Raw genomic sequence first — 18,245 nt, forward strand, 5'->3', positions numbered from 1 at the left:
ACAAAGGGAAGAGTGCCGTAATTAAAATAAATGATTGTGGATGTAATTTTACTTTGGTTCTTTAGAGTTATTGGAAGTTGGGTGTACTATAGATTCAAATTCGAGTTAAAATGTGTAGGAATTGTAGAATGAAATGCAAAGCCAAGAGCAAGTTTTCTACCTTCTTGCCCCCTCCGCGGTAGCTTTCGAGAGTTTGGAGCATTCCAGCCCCTCCAAAAATCTTCGCATTTGGGTGGATAGCATTTTTGGACAAAATTTAGAGCATTACCACCTCCGCCACCACCACATGTTCATCATTGATCACTTCCTTTGTCCGTGGTTGCTAGTGAATTTGTGGACCATATGCTTCTCCATTGCAAGTACTCTAGATCCATGTCAGCTGAAGTTCTTAACTTGTTTGGGATACGTGGGTCCTTCTTGTCCACTTATGTGACATCCTAGGCTCCTGGTTCTTTGTGACATGGCCCACAATAAGACATTTCTGGAGGGAGGTTTGCGTGAGTCAAGGATCAAGAGGTCATTGTTTGGCCTCCCCTGAGATTGGTTGGTTCAAACTTAACTTCAATGGTTCTAGTCTGGTAAACCTTGGCCCGCCTAGAATTAATTGGAGGTCCTCTTAGAGACGAGACTGGGTCAACAAATGGACATTTTTTGGTCCGATTGAAGTCAAAAGACTAATGAGATGGAAGTGAGAGCTCTTCTTCAGGGCAAAAAATTAACTGCTAACAGAGAACTGGATAATCTTATTGTGGAAAGTGATTCCCTCAACATTTTCAGATGATTGTATGAGAGATACCCTCACTCTTGGAGACTCTCAGAGTTGATATGAGATCTTGGATAGTGTGGAGGGTATAGGTCAGATTCTAATACCTTACGGAGATTGACTAATGAAGGGGCAAACCGTCCTGCTCAGGATGGAGTGAATCGTCATTTCATTAGAAATCTTCAACTTTCTACCCCCTTGATCGCTATTGTTCTTGTACTTTCATGTTCATCTTTGTGCCGTTTGTGTTTCTTCGACTTCCTCGGTTGAGGCCCCCTTTACTCTTTTTAATAAAGCCCTATTCTTTCAAAAAAAATTAATTAAGAAAATTCTTGCAATCAAAACAGGGCCTAAGTGAGTGATTCTATTACGATCAGTCATGGAACTTTTGGCGCATTGGTTAGGTACTTATTTGGTATGTGAGCCAACACTACATTTTATGATTGAGTCACAGATGGGGCAACCTATGAATAGAGATTCTTGGAGAACAACTAGACTGAAGCCGTCATAGAGTAAGCATCAGAGGACGACAATTCAAAGAGTGATGGAATGTTATATGATCCTAAGTGTGTGTAGTAAGAGGAAGTGACTGAAAAATAAGGAGAATGAAACCTATGTATAGGAAAGGTGATCGTGCTAAACAAAATGATGAATCATAAGAAAAAAGAGATTTTCATTGCTATTATTGTGGCAGGTCAGGTCATATTAAAAGAATTTGTCGGGTTAAGAATAAGACCTATAATGGGAACATTGTCACTGATTACAATGACAATGATGATGATGCTGGTGAATGGAACATGCAAGCTTCCTTTGCTCGTGACATACGACTGTGAGAGACTGCTACGGTCTCCTTTGCTCTGAATGTTTCATACTTTCGTACTGTGAAGAGTCATAAGTTTGCAACAAGCTCTTCGGCCCATTATCAAAACATTATTGTGTTAATATCGGTAATGGTTTGTGAGCAGCTGCTCAGATAAGCTTATCTGAGCAAAGCTCATGATACGTGTGTGAATTTGGGTAGACTTGTGAGTTTATTAGTATGATGAGGTGTTAGGATGTAGAGACTATTATGCTATGATGAGGTGTCAAGAAATAGAAATAAATTGGAATGGGATACTTCTCATTTCGTTAGAATTAGGTTGGTCAAAGAAGTTGGTACGTGATAGGGTTTGTGCCTTCTATTTAGGAGTTGATGTGGTTGGGTTGGTTTCCAAATCTCCAAGTATGCCTTTTATTTAGGAGCTTGTGAAGTTGAGTTAGTTACTAACTCTCCAGCTGTCCATGGAGAGAATCAGTTAGTTGTTTACAAATTCATGTATTTATTATACTGCTATGAATAATGGAGAAGCATCTTTTGAACGAAAAACAAACTTTAGTTCTTTGTGTTCATTATGAGCACTTTGTACCCTTTGGAGGACTGACCCTTCCCTCGAAGTGGGTCAAGAGGCCATCTTCCCTCTAATAAGATCAACTCCGTTGGGATCCGAATCGGGTTCGTAACAAAATGGTATCAAAGCGGTCGATCCTGCGCCATGGCTACGTCTTCGAAGATTTGGGAATCAATACGTGGAGATCTGCAGGAGATTAAAGCACTTCTTTTGGAAATGATGGAAGAACATCGACGATTTGCGGAAGGCTTGAACAAAACCGGCACAACGGTCGAAAAGGCTTGCACGATGAAAAAGAAACGTCGAAACAGAAAAAGAAGAGAAAAGAAGAAGGGAGAAAAAAATCAGCAAGAAGAAAAGGCGAAAAAACCACAAAAGAAAGTTTGTCATCGAAGAGTCTGTTCTCAAACTGTCCGACGTCATCAAAAAAATTCTCGCCCACAGCCATTCGCTCGTCAACATTCAAATCGTTTTAGAAAAACATACCGCAGGAGCTTTGATGAACGCCGCGATGAGATCGGTTTGAAGATGGAGTTGTCTCGACCATTGATGTCAACTATGTTTTTCGTGAAGATGATGCCCAATAAGATTTGCGACCTCGGCGGCATAAATTATCTGCTCCAATGATCCAACCTTGAAGACAAGGTTGATTTAAGGGGGGAGGAATGTTACATGCTTATTTGGGTCCCACCTTGGCTGAAATAAGTTAGTTGTGATATTTGTTATTTTCATATTTGCTTTGTAGTTATTTAGTTAGTTAGGAGTCTTAGAGATAAGGCGTATCTAGATTATGGATTTTTAATAAGTAACGTGTAACCAGTCTTTTGGAGGGAATGAAGAAAGTTATCCCAAATTTGTATTTTTTGCACAGAAAGGAGGAACAACCCTTCCCTTGAAGTGGGTCAAGAGGCTGATCTTCCCTCCGAGAAGATCAAATCCGTTGCGATCTGATATAGGTATGGATGATCCGATATAGTGGTATCAGAGCCAGGTATGGATGATCCAAGGATCAGACGGTTGGAAGCTGGAGTTCTCTTGCATTGGGACAAGAGAGGATGATCAAGGAGATGGAGGTGATGTTTTCTGCTTTGAACGCTCAGTTTGATGAGATGACGGCTACACATACGCGCGGCCCGAAGGAAAGCTCCAACAACCAAGACCGTAATGGTGGAGGTAGATCTTATGGCATCTATGTGACAAATGTTTCACATTTAATAAATTCTTGTCTTCCCAAGTACAGAAAAGGAAAGGAGAAACAGCCACAAAAGAAAGGCGTTTGTCAGCCTTGTCAATTCCGACAAGGTCATCGTCAGAAAATCCGTCGTTCCTTGCAGCATAACCAACGCCAAAGAACAGAATCTCTCCCACGACCATCTTTGTGTCGAAATTTCAAAAAATTCCGGCGATGGAGCTTTGGTGATCAATACGGTCAGATTATTTTGAAAATAGAGTTGGCTCGGCTCTTAATGGCGCCATACAAAATGGAGACTAATCGTAAGACAAAGAAAAGAAGAAAAGGAGCAAGATGGAAAAAAGAAAAAAGATAAGAGAGAAGACTTTCGAATAGTCCTGTATAAGACATTTTTCTCCAATAGGCTAGCACTTCATCTTCAACGTTGAGGACAAGGTTGATTTCAAGGGGGTGGAATGATACGTGTGGGAATTTGGGTAGACTTGTGAGTTTATTAGTGTGATGAGGTGTCAGGATGTAGAGACTATTATGCTATGATGAGGTGTCAAGAAATAGAAATAAATTGGTATGGGATACTTCTCATTTCGTTAGAATTAGGTTGGCCAAAGGAGTTGGTCCGTGATAGGGTTTGTGCCTTCTATTTAGGAGTTGATGTGGTTGGGTTGGGTTGGTTTCCAAATCTTCAAGTATGCCTTTTATTTAGGAGCTTGTAAAGTTGAGTTTGTTACTAACTCTCCAGCTGTCCATGGAGAGAGTTAGTTAGTTGTTTACAAATTCATGTATTTATTATACTGCTATGAATGATGGAGAAGCATCTTTTGAACGAAAAAATGAACTTTGGTTCGTTGTGTTCATTACGAGCACTTTGTACCCTTTGGAGGACTGACCCTTCCCTCGAAGTGGGTCAAGAGGCCATCTTCCCTCTAAGAAGATCAACTATGTTGCGGTCCGAATCGGGTTCGTAACAGCTCACAAACATAGGGGGCTACATTGTTTGGATGATCCTCAACATTCATTTGATAGGCCCTCATATAGATAGGGTGTGCCCAAAAAATCAGCTCCATAGGATCATCCAATCCTACGATTTGTGGAGTTAAAAATGGACATGTATAAACATTCACAAATTTGTCCATATTTTGCCTCCGCAGTTTGAAGGGTTAGGGAGAGCTGATTTTTTGGGCACACCCTATCTATATGAGGGCTTATCAAATGAATGCTTTGGATCATCCCAATAATGTGGCCTCCTATGGTTTGTGATCCCTGCTCAGATAAGCTTATCTGAGCAGCTGCTTACAAACCATTCTCTCTCTCTCTCTCTCTCTCTCTCTCTCTCTCTCTCTCTCTCTCTCTCTCTCTCTCTCTCTCATATATATATATATGGCCATATGCCAATGGGATAATTTTATTGAGAGATTTATAATAATTCGATTTTGAATTAAGCTAATGCCTCATTAAATATTTAGCTTGAGAAGACAAAGAATTTCATCAAGCTATTCCTGCTCTTGCTGTTTTCTTCATGGGTTCACAATTTTTATTTTTGGCTGAGGTAGCTAAATGGGAACTTTTGCCCAAATTCTGCATACCCTCGATTTTTATACATTAATTATTCATGTGTTTTGTGTTTTCTCCATAGGATACATTAATTATTCATTTTAGTTTATATTTTAATTTAAAAGAATTAACAGTATTTTCTTCATTTATTTTTAAGCACAAACCAAAATTTCCAAATTGCATTTAAAAATAACATTTTCAAATCATACATTTCATTGTCGCCCCGTGCATCGCACGGATTTAATAAAGAGCAAGGGGGGTTTACTATTCACCGCTGAGGTGGCAGCCCTCCCCTTCCTCCCTAGAATCTAGGTGGCTGCTTAATTTCCCATGTGGCAATTTCTTCTTTTTTTTCTAAAAGTAAGGCACGATAATAGCTTTTCTCCGTCTTTTCCTATTCATAACTCTTCAATTTCCCAAATACCCCTAATTCTGCAATTACTATAGACGTTTATTTTCCTATTCGTAACACTTATATTTCCATTAATATTGCAATTACTCTAGACGTTTCCCTGTTTAACATACCATCGCTATTATGGAATAGAAACGTCTCCCAATTATTGCAATTACTATAAACGTTTCACACTGTCCTACGTGAGATACAAAAAAATATTCCCTAAACAACAAATTTTGTAAAAAGCAAAACGGAAAGCTCTCTCTCTCTCTCTCTCTCTCTCTCTCTCTCTCTCTCTCTCTCTCTCTCTCTCTCTCTCTCTCTCTCTCTCTATATATATATATATATATATATATATATATATATATATATGCGCAAGCGTTTCAAGAGAACACGCCTCTTTCCATTCTCATCGTTTGAAGAGGACACACCTCTTTCCATTTCAATCCTTCACCGGGCACAGATGTTGAAGGAGAAACTACACAGGATTTCAGCAAAGCTTCATGGATGCAATAGCACGGACTTGTAGGACCCAATGGAATACAATAAGAGAGGATTTATATTTTGAATACCCGTTCTTCATATTTCATCATCGTTTTGGTTTATAATCTAAAGGATTTAGATTTTTTCACTCATTTACTGCTTTTACCAATGCCGAGGTTGGGGATATTTTATATTTCTGTTGTTATTTGGTTCGTTTATATACCTTGATCAAGGAACTGCACATCAATTAGGCATGACTTCTTTATGTCATAATATAATTATATTAGTTCCCATGGTGCAATGTTTCAGTGTTTTGTTGGCATGATCTGGGTAATAACGATCGTTCATTTCAGTTGCAAATGTTTCAAGCAGACATGAAATGCAGAGAGAAAGAAGAGGTGGATGTTTTTACTGACGTGATCACAATATACTTTTTACATGTTAACCTCTTTCTTAAACATTTTATTGAACTGCTTATTTGTTTCTTGGTTTTTTCTAACTTATAATCTATTATTTGTGGAATTTCTTTCATGTAAAATTTCTATTAGCATTAGTGAATGTAAATATCATTTTATGGGCTTTTAGTTATGTTTTGCTTTTAATACCTTTGGAAGTGTAGGACAGTTGGATCCATTATCTCCTTCAATTTGAACTATAGACCATTCTCAAATCATGAAATTTACATCAAAACATGACCAAATTCATTTTTTTCCTTTCAATTGCTCTTGATGAGAATTAACATTTTTTAAAATTGATTTCTTACTGTTAACTAACCAACTTCTCCAAAAGCTTAAGCTATTGGAGAAAGGCGTTATTTATCTTTTATACTTTAACACTCCCCCGCACGTGTGGCCCACTTGGCAAAAACGTGGCACATGTGGTCCCACTTTGGGCCGACCATTGCATTTGGATTTTTTTGCTATCCGGGAGGTTTGAACTCAAGACCTTTGGCTCTGATACCATGTTAACTAACCAACTTCTCCAAAAGCTTAAGTTGTTGGAGAAAGGCGTTATTTATCTTTTATACTTTAACACTTACCATGTCTTCTCTGCCATTCTCCATTTTTCGAACATGTGTTTCGTGCATTGCACAATTGGTGGTGGTGCCACATGTCACCCCATCTCCATCCCGTATATTACCTCTGCTAACAGTTTGCTCTATTTTTCACGCTATAAATTCTCACCAAATCCCACCGAATTAGGAAATGATGAATTCTCACTATAAATTCTCCATCCCGTATATTAAATGCTTTTAATTCTAATGCGTATACGTTTTCTCTCTATATACCCGTTTATCCCATTGCTTTCATATAAATTGCCTTTACGTTTCCTATTCCACGTATATCCATAAATTAATATTAATTCAATTGAAATCTTTCTCCTTAAATTCAGATAACGTTCAAATCCCACCGAATTAGGAAGGAGTGCGAGATGTGGCACTCAAAAGTCACGGAATTTCAAAAGTCTACCTAAAAAACATCAAATCTTCCCTTACTAAATACCCAAAGACTTAGACTTGCTATATATTCTTTCTCTAGACACATGGGAAGGAGATTTCCTTAGTTTCTATCTCTTTTCAGAGAAATTATATGGTGGCCGCCTTTTTTCATTGTGAAAATCCATTTCTTACATATGTTTGCTTCAAAACTTCATATTTCTTAATGCTCTTCTTTATTTTATGTTATATATTCTTCACTTTGATGTTCTTCGGAGATTTTACTCTTTCTCTATGATTTAAAATATTTTGATACAGGTGGTAAAGTTGATGTTGATGGAAGACAGGGCCTCAAGGAGATCAGTTCTCCTGTTTATCCCACCATTTATGTATTCTCTTTTTTTTAAGCTTTTTCATTTTTTCTTTTTCCCATCAAAGGATTTAAAATATTTGTTTAACCAATTTAACACATGTTCTTAGATTTTAAGACTTTAAATTTTTACTTCCTATAGTTAAACAAATGCCAATTGACTCGACTGCAATCTGGACCATTGATCATTTTTGTCTTTAAGCACAGGTTAAAGGGAAACGATATTGTTTAGCCCTATCAATAGGGATTTCATTGCAAAATTAAGGTCAATATATATTTTTTCATTTTGCAAGAAATAACTATGTTATGCAGGTAGTCGTACCTCTTTTGGGATTTCAGAACTCTTGGAGAAACTGCTTCACTATTGTCAAAAATTAAAAAAACAAGAGCCCAATTTCCAACCGAAAACATCATCCTTTGGATTCAATAATTGCATTCTATTATACATACATGTAATGGACAGATGTGACTAAATGCATTAATAAAAAAGGTCTACAAATCATGCTTTTCCAATGTATCTATCCACCCTGATTTTAGCTTTCTCATTTCCAATTACAAAAGTCATGTCCAATATTCATTTTTGGACTCACAATCGGTCCTCAAAATCCAAAACAAAACAAATGCTTTAGATTTTGAGAATCATTTTTCAGTCCAAATCTGATTATGGGACCCAATATTGTGCTTAATCAGACCCAATATTGTGCTTAATTCTGGGTCCAATAATCACATACGGATTCAAAATGGATTCTCAAAGTCCAAAACAAACAAGGCCTAAATATACTCTTGAAATAATTATCAATAAAATTAAATCACTCTTGCAATTAAAAAGCCGTAACTTATTACAAACAATATTATATCACCTCTAAAATGCTCAAGGACAACCCCTTGAAAACCAAACTCGAAAAGGTAAGAGTTTTATGAGATTACGATTAGCACCTAATTTTAAAATTGGGTTAAAGATAGAATTGCAGCTTGTGGGTAAAAGGTTTGCGTGATTTTCTTTCATTTTTTTTGCAATTATTGGATGATTCTATCTATAATTTCGGTTAGTCATGCAGCTAGTATGGGATCTTTTCCCTTTTTAATATTTGTAGTTTATTACCTACTATAGGTAATTTATTTCCTTTTCCTTTTACCTTTTTTTCTAATAGAAATTTTTATTATTTCTTCGGCCTGGCGTCGACTTTCTTGAGATGGGAGAGGAGGTTTGCATCTCGAAGACAAACATCAACAACAACAAAAATTCGGAATACCAAAACTCGCTTTCTATATATTCTATATCTAAAAGCTCAAGCTCGGGAGTGGGACATTTTCACAAAGAATCCGTTTCTAAGCGTGAGGGTTTTCACTTCCTACAAAATCCCTACAAGATCTCCTTGATAAGAACTGGTAGCTACAAAATCTCCTTGATTTTCTCTAATCATGATAATTATCTTTTATCGTTTATCCATAGAGATATTTATGTATTTTTAGAATTTGTTCTTATCATATTTGTCACAATTACCTTTTATCTACATAGATATTTTATGTAACTTTCTTATTTGGTCTTATCATTTTTTGGATTTTTAGGTCTATAGGTGTTTTATAGAAATTATTCTAATTTTTTTTATTGTTGTTTAATTTCTTCCTTTTTCTGATTTAGTGACTGAAATTCTTCTAATTTTAAAACATTTTTAAAGTATATTTTGTTCCTCGCCCGGTGCATCGCACGGGGCCACATTGTTTGGATGATCCTCAACATTCATTTGATAGGCCCCCTCATATAGATAGGGTGTGCCCAAAAAATCAGCTCCATAGGATTATCCAATCCTACGATTTGTGGAGTTAAAAATGGACGTGTATAACCTTCACAAATTTGTCCATCTGCTCTCCCTAACCCTCCACAGTTTGAAGGGTTAGGGAGAGCAGATGTTTTGGGCACAACCTATCTATATGAGGGCCTATCAAATGAATGCTTTGGATCATCCCAATAATGTGGCCCCCTATGGTTTCTGACGCTCTAATCCTCTATGTATACCATCGACGTTTTCTCTTCTCTCCAATCCTTTCTATTCAACTTTTTGGCACTTTGTCAAGCTCCTCTTCATCCCACTTTTTTTTTTTCAAAAACAGGTTCAGGTTCATCTCTCCTATTCATTTTTGGTTTTATCTTCTTCTTTTTTGCATATTAAAAGTAGATACACATTTTAATTTTTGATTGGGACAAATTGTTATTAATAAAATTAAATAATCTTGCAGACAAGATATGAATTCCTCTCATTCATTCGGTTACATGACAAATGAGAATTTGATGTGGAACAATCAACCACAAATCATATCATTTACTCTCAACAACAAATTCTTAAAAATAATAGGCTGATAGCAAGGGTCGATTTGGTAAGCCTTCCACAGTCGATTTGATAAGGAAACAGCAATTTGACTCTAAAGTGACTTCAAGCTTCAAGCCAAGAGAAAGCGCTTAGCCTTTGCATCACATGATAATGTGCCAGTTTCAAGTACGAGTTCTATATGATGACCTTGGTTAAATCTTTTCAAATATGATCTCTTTTTGCTGATGCTTCAAAAATTCCATTCTACTATTTACCTCTTTGAATGTTGTACACCACATTGGCAGGGTAAAATAGATGCATTAGATTTTGTGGCAATTTTTATTGTTATTTGATACCCAAAAGAAGATCACCACAAGTTTGTTTTATTACCTTAATTCCAATTTCTCCTGATCAAGTTAATAAAAGGAAAGAAATAATTCAAAGTGAACATTCCATGTAGAAGGTCTGAAGTTGTATCTCTGAAGCTTCAATGGCTCAACCCTCCAAGAGAATCAAATTATGCAAGTCCAGTTGAAGGTCAATTAAGCAAGTGCAGTTGAAAATCATTTATGCAAATGTAGTTAATCAGAATTTCTCGGAATCTATAGTCATTTCGCCGCATCGCAGCACCCTCTTGCTTCATTGGCTGTACATACCAAGACTCAATATGTAACATGAATGACCAGCAACTATGATATATGAGCTATTATGCTATATGCATAGATATCTAAGGATATGATCTTAATTACCATGTTTTTTTTTTCAATCACCTTTTAATTTCTTCTCGATCATAATTATCCTCCTAACTGTGCATCGCACGGTTGGTTACCACTAGTATATTATCTAATATCTAATATAATAAAGAGGAAGGGGGGTTTACTGTTCATCACTTATGTGGCGGCCCTCCCCTTCCTCCCTCGAGTCTACGTGGCTTCTAATTTTCCTACGTGTCAATCTCCAATAAAAAAATCCAGCGTATATCTCAAGATTTTCGTTATATTTCAATTACTATATACGTTTCACTGATTTCCTTAATTTTGCAATTGCTATAGACGTAGCCACATAGAACACTGTTATGGAATATAAACGTTTCCCACTTATTGCAATTACTATAAACGTTTATCTATTAATTCACGACGTTTGAAATTTCCGTTGCTAAACAAAATGCGAATACCCCTCCTCTATACGTTTTATATTTATTCATCCCATTCCTCTCTGTCTCATCTCTTGATCCCACAGACTTCTTCCCACCTCCTCCACAAAACCCTATCCCAGCAAATAAATTCTCGCAGTAATTCTTTTCCTTTCTAAGTTTAAACGGATTCTTTCCAAAACATGTTCCGTCTTTAATTGCCTTCCAAACCACACGAACATTAACGCATATTGCCATTAATTCCCATCACCTCCACAGTGTGACTCTTCAACATCCTTTCTGCCCAAGCGCTTCACTTTCCATTTTATGCATTGAATACTATAAAGCCTGGAGGATATCTTTCCAGACCTATTGATACGTACCTAGATGGGTCCCACTTAGTGGAATAGATTAGTTAGATATTTTAGTGAATAAGATCATATCTTGATATATTTAGTAGTTAAGTTAGATTAGGATAGTCTCTAATTAGCTATTTCTATTCTTATAATAAGATCTTTATAGATCTTTCTATGTTTATCATTAAGTGCTTTATATAAGCATATGTTATCATTAATGAAAAGGAATGAAGAAAACTAGTTTGAAATAACTTCCAACCCAACCTGGGGTTTTCAATAGTTCTTTATCCTCATACATGTACCTGGGTGTAAAACTCACAGCGTTACTCTGTCGTCCTGTTTTGTTGTTTAATCAACTTTAAATTTCCAAACCTAGGTGTAAAACTCACAGCGTTACTCTGTCGTCCTGTTTTGTTGTTTAATCAGCTTTAAATTTCCAAACCGTGCATCGCACGGTCAGTCCCACTAGTATTATAATATAGCAGGGGTTTCACTGTTCACGCCCACGTGGACAGTCCCCCCATCCGGCTTGGGTCTGACGTGGCAACCTCCCTTCAAAACACGCAAATATACCCTCTCCTCTTATTTAGGCAACTTTCTCCCCCTCTTCCTATCTTTGACGTTTTTAATACGTGAAATGAAGAATTTTCCGAAATCAGGTAAATAAAGCAATTCGCAAATTTTGGCATATCCTAAAAAAATCAGCCGTTTTTTACCTATTGACAAAAAATTCACCTCTCCCTCTCTGTCCGTAATGTTTTTACTCTATACCAGGCCCCTAAAATTTCTCAGAACTCCTAAATAATATCCTAACTTTCTAAACGTCTCACTCTTAAATTTCCTAAAAGTCTCACTTTCACCTTGCAAAACCTATTAAAATAAAAGAAATTAATCCTATTACATTTAATTAATTTAGTCATTTAATTTAATCATTTATCATAACTTTAGTCATTTAATTTAGCAATAAATCTTGGGAAATGATATATCCGCCCCTTTTGATCACCAGGAACACCCCCTGTCCAGTGTTTGTGGCAATCAGGGGCATTGAATTCTTCTGACATAAGTACAACAGCCTCTCTTTAGTCAATGACACACTGCCAGGCGGTGTTCCTGGTGATCAAAAGGGGCGGATATATCACTTCCCTAAATATTTGATAATATTGTTTCCACTTAACTCATCCAATTTAGAAACATCTGAAGGCTCCTATTAATTGCATAACGTTTTGACTGCCCCAACTCCAAAACGCATTTATTTCCTATTCATGGCGGATTCTTTTTCTAATTAAATATGATCAACCCATCTTCTCTTTCATATTTTTCTACTTCGTATTTCTGTTTCCTTCATCTTTTGTCTAATAATATTGGGGTTGATTCTTCATTTATTTTAATATATCTTTTCGCATGCTTACATTGGTTCATCTTATAATGTTTGATATCGATGTGTTGTGCGGCCTTGGAAGCTATTGTTGTAATGTCCATTTCTGAATTTTTGAGTTTTGATATGAAAAGTTATTATTATTAGTGATGCTCTCGGAGGTTTTTATAGGTTTCTTGCGTTGTAATATTTAAGCATGATTTCACTGCAAAACTATACATCTATGGTTTGATAGGGTCGACTTTGGATCTGTAATTTTTTCCCTTATCTTGTTGAATTTGACGATAACATTATTTATTTTTTTTAGTTTCTATAGTTGAGATGAAAATGATATGATCAAGGTTAATTTAGAGAGAGATTATCATTAATCGAAGGTCCCTCTTAAATAAAAATTGAATTAGGTTGGTTCATGTCCTCTTTTTATGTGTAAAAAATGAAGTAAATTTTAGAAATGTTTTCCCTTTCCAAGCATTTCCCGAAAATCCGTGCATTCCAAATAGGGCCTTTAGGGTTTAAGATTTTCTCTGCGTTTGCATTGGAAAAGTGCTTTCAGATACTTTCAGGTATGGGTTCGAGAAGATCAACAGTTTGGTTCTGGGTTTTTAGGGCTTCATAGTTGTGGTAAGGAAGTTTTTTAGCGAATTTTGAACTTCAAGTTGATATTAGACTACTTCGCTCTGGATTTGTCTATATTATAAGAGACTATATCTTGGACTTGGTGTGTGCTTAAGCTTTGATGTATCATTGATGTCTCTCATGATACGATGATGCATTATGCTTTATTATTTTTCAATTACTTTTACCATTATGCAGAAATATTTGCAAAATATGAAAGAAATAACAATTACTTCTCAGTAAGGAGTCCAAAACATTGTTTCCTTCCAAAAATTATTTAACAATTACAATTTTTATTTCTATTTTGCAGGATACATATGTGTGACGGCTCTCTTATTGTTTTATTTATTCCTCTTTATTTATTTTTATTGGCTGTTTTTAATGTGTTTTTACTGTTTTAAAGTCCTATCATGTTTCATAGGAGTGCCTTTTAAACATTTTCATTTATATATGTTCGATTTATATGGGTATTCTGCACTTTCTGTTGGCTATCGATTTGAAGAAAAAGGAAATGGGTTTTCATCTGTTAGATGCAAAAAAATTACTGAAAGGTAATTCAATCTGGATATGTTCTCATTAGATGAAAGAGCCTCTTATAAGAACTGCCTATGTCAGTTTTTTTAATTTTTCATATTTTTTCTACCCATGAAGTGCAGGTTTTGTAGAATTAAATATATATCACATATTTTTATTTTTTATTTTTAGTATTGTTTTAATACATCTTTGTCGTTCATTTAAATATTCTATTATTCCTTCATTGACTCTTCAGGTGTAAACGGATCGAATTCGGAGCGGATATGGCTATATCCGAATTCAATTACAGTATACACTATCCGAATTCATATTCGGATTCGGATTCGACGGATATTTAATATCTATTACCGAATTCGTATCCGTCGGATATTGTTTGAATTCGGTTATTATCCATATCCGTTTATCCGGTAAATTTGAACATTTTATTGCAGCACTTTATCTTTTTTCTCCTACTTACTCGAATGAATTTTTCAAACCCTAAAACTAGACCTCTACATTCTCTTCACAAAATTAACTCTCAAACCCTAAAATATATGAGATCCTCTTCTTCCTTTTAAAACAAAGGCAGAGAGAGAGAGAGAGCGGGAGAGGTGATGGGGATGGATGATAGTGCTGGTAGTGGTCTTTGGGTTTTTCCTTTTTTTTTTGTATAAGATGGAATGGGTTTGGGCTATTTTTGTTTTTATTTTATTTTTTCTAAAAAGAATATTCACTTTTCTTATAGAAACAAAAGATAGTGTGTCATTACTAAAAATATATATTAATGATATTATTAATAATAAATAAAAATGATTTACTTCTCGGATTCGGATGTTAAACGGATCAGATATATCATTTACCAGATTCGCATCCGCTAAGAGCCGGATATCTCATAAACGGATTCGGATAATATCCGCTTGAAACGGATTCGGATAATATTCGCTTTAAACGGATTCGGATGCGGACAATAATCGAATTTCCGAATATCCATTTACACCCCTAGATTCTTGATTAGAACTACTGTTTTTCTAAACCGTTCTCCGTTCTTCCACCCATTTCATCGTGCATCGCACGATTGGTCCCACTAGTATATATACACTCCTTATTTTACTATTGTCAAACCTTTTTATTTTACACCTCCCATTAAAAAGAGGGTAAAAAAAAAAAAACTAAAAAAAACTTGAGTGCCAATATCAGTCTGTCGAGATTATGAACAAAGATAGACAATCAGTTATCTGTATGTGACCATTAGAAGCAAGCCAGCCATTAGCTGTTGCCTATATATGTAAGTAAGCATAAGAAAAGCAATCTCCGACAAGAAAGCGAACGACGGGGTGCATCTGTGAGAGAGAGAGAGAGAGAGAGATCCGCTAGGGATCATCGCAGAAGGCATTTTGCACCTGGGCTATTGCATGTGAGAGCAGCCACGCTAAATGCTTCTGCGATGGTCCCCTGCAAATTCCATAAATTTATAGACATGATAAAGGGAGTCTTTTTTTAATCTCTCACATGGAAATATCAAAAACTATGTTACGTAGGTTTATTCCAAATGAAGTCGAACAAACATGGGGTTTTAGCAACATTATCTTAATCTCATAACCCCATCATCTTCTCGTATTTTAACTTAGGGATTTTTGCCGATTACTCCCTAGATGGCAAAATAAGTGCTTATTAGTCCTTAAGAAAAGCATATTATCTGAACAATCCTGCTTTTAGAAAATATTTACTGAAAGGTCCCTAAAACTCAAGAACTTTAAATTTCTCCCTTAAAAATTTTAAAATGGCAAATTTACCCCCCAACCCATTTAATCAATTTTAGCTTTTTTTTTATTTCCCTTCCAATATTTTTAGAAAAAAACTTGAAAATAAGCAACAATATTATCTCTTCCAATATTCTGGTCAAAAAACCCTCTAAAATAAATTACATAGCGTCGGTTTGAGTTATCTTTTCTTCATAGATAAACAAAATAAGAAATTTTAGGAATATTTTTCATTTCTTACTTTTCTAAGAAATTCCTATCTTGGATTGGATTGCAAGAAAATATCTCTGATGTTGATCAATCATGGCTAAAGATGGGTGGGGCCTACCTTGCTCAAAGCTTTAAACAAATTAATTGTTGGGCCCACCAACTATTCAGGGTGGAGAGAGTGAGGGGGGGGTGTGTGTGTCGGTGTTCTTGATCACGGCCACCAGTTGCAATACGTAGGGTTTTAGTTTTGTTTTGGGAATAAGAACTAGGGTTTGGCTTCTAATCTTTCTTTCTTTTTTTAAGTTGAGAAACTTATTTTCTTGGCCATAGCGGAAGTGACATCTGCAGGTGATCAGGTCCGTTGATCTAGTCATCCCACCTTAATCAGATGATCATAATTTGGTTTCTAATCTTAGGAGAAGAAGGGAGAATGTCAAAGGTAAAGTCAATATTGGAAGAGATAATATTGTTGCTTCTTTCCTAGTTTTTTTCCGAAAATATTGGAAAAGAAAATAAAAAAACGCTAAAACGGAATAAATAGGTTGGGGGGCAAATTTGCCATTTTAAAATTTTTAAAAGAGAAAAATGAAGTTCGTGAATTTTAGGAACCTTTTAGCAAATATTTTCTAAAAGTATGACTCTTCGGCTAATATGCATTTCTTAGGGACTAATAAGCAGTTATTTTGCCATGTATGGACTAATAAGCAAAAATCCCTTTAACTCTATATGTTGTTTAAGAAAGATTGAATCAACCTCTTGGCTTCGACTTAAACTTTCACCGCAAAATTTCATTTCTTCCATTTTAGTCGACAAAACTTCCGTCAATTTTTGGGTCAATGAATTTTTGTATGATTCACTCTAGGGTGTTGTTTTCCTCCCTCCTTTGTTCTAGAGGCAAGGCGTTCGTCCCACTCTTGATTTCTTATATCTACCTATAATATTTCGAGGTCTGACCCTAGGCTGCATTCTTTTCCAAGTTAAAAAATGAATTTTTGTATGATGAACGCGATCATTTGTATAACAAAATGTAGAAGAGACCCAAAATCACGTTCTCTAGCTTCCTGTAACCTTCTCTCTTGTTTCCTAGCAATCTATCTTCAATGTCTTAGGTTTTTGTTTTTTAATTCCACTTCTTGAGCATGCAAAACTTTTCATTTAAAGTAAAACCTTAGAGCTTTCTTAAATTTTCTTAGTATTTGTTTAGGCAAAATGTATATGGAAAGCTTTGACTTCATGACCATGTGGAAAGCTTTTCTTCTAAATTAAAACCTTAGAGCTGACTTAATATTTTTATGGGATTTGCTAAGAATCATTGCAGAAAGGCATTTCGCGGCTGGCCGTTGCATGCAAGAGCTGCCACAAACACTCATTTTTCGGCAGATTTTGTCTTATTTATTTAATTCATTCTAAGCTTGTGTGGCTGCTCTCACATGCAATAGCCAACCTCGAAAAGCCTTTCTGCTATGGTCCCTAGCAAATCCCATATTGTAAAATGTACTTCGCCCCGAAAGCTCTCTCTCTCTCTCTCTCTCTCTCTCTATATATATATATATATATATATATATATGAGAAAACGGTTCTTACACATATGTGTAAAGAGTTCTCTACACATTAGCTTAAAATACAGTGGGGGCCCACATTGTTTGGGTGATCCAAGCCATCCATTTTAAAGGCCCTCACATAGATAGTGTGTCTACAAAAAATCAGATCCATAGGATCATCCCAACCCTACGATTTGTGGAGGTAAAATGGATGTCTTTAAACCTTCACAAATTAGTCCATTTTTTGCCTCCACAGTTCGAATGGTTAGGATGATCCTATGGATCTGATTTTTTATGGACACCCTATCTATGTGAGGGCCTTAAAAATGAATGGCTTGGATCACCCAAACAATGTGGCCCCCACTGTATTTTAAGCTAGTGTGTAGATAACTTATCCACACATATGTGTAGGAACCGTTCTCTTATATATATATATATATATATATATATATATATATATATATATAGAGAGAGAGAGAGAGAGAGAGAGAGAATGCTAGTCAATTGGGTCACAATGCTGGCATTCCCTTCTTTTAAGTTCGTTTAACACATCGGCAAAGTAAATTGGTCACAATAGTCATTGCCGTTCCCATCTTTAATGCGCTTTTAACGTTACAGCGGGACCCACTGATGGAGTAAATACAGACTATAGAGTTGACACTTCTACGGTAGCACGTCTCAACTTGTTGGGGGTTATTTTAGTCAACAAAAGAACCGAGATTATATGTACGCATTGTTTGGGTGATCCAAACCATTCATTTGTTGGGCATAAGGTCTGTCCCAAAAATTCTTCTCCAAACTGTTCATCCTAATCCTCTCTTCTGTTGTAGTGTACCGTCAATTTTAAACCTCCATAAA

Source organism: Tasmannia lanceolata, unplaced genomic scaffold (assembly GCF_043159265.1).
Source record: "Tasmannia lanceolata isolate RefF3 unplaced genomic scaffold, GAP_Taslan_0.1 ptg000019l, whole genome shotgun sequence".
Classification (NCBI taxonomy): Eukaryota; Viridiplantae; Streptophyta; class Magnoliopsida; order Canellales; family Winteraceae; genus Tasmannia; species Tasmannia lanceolata.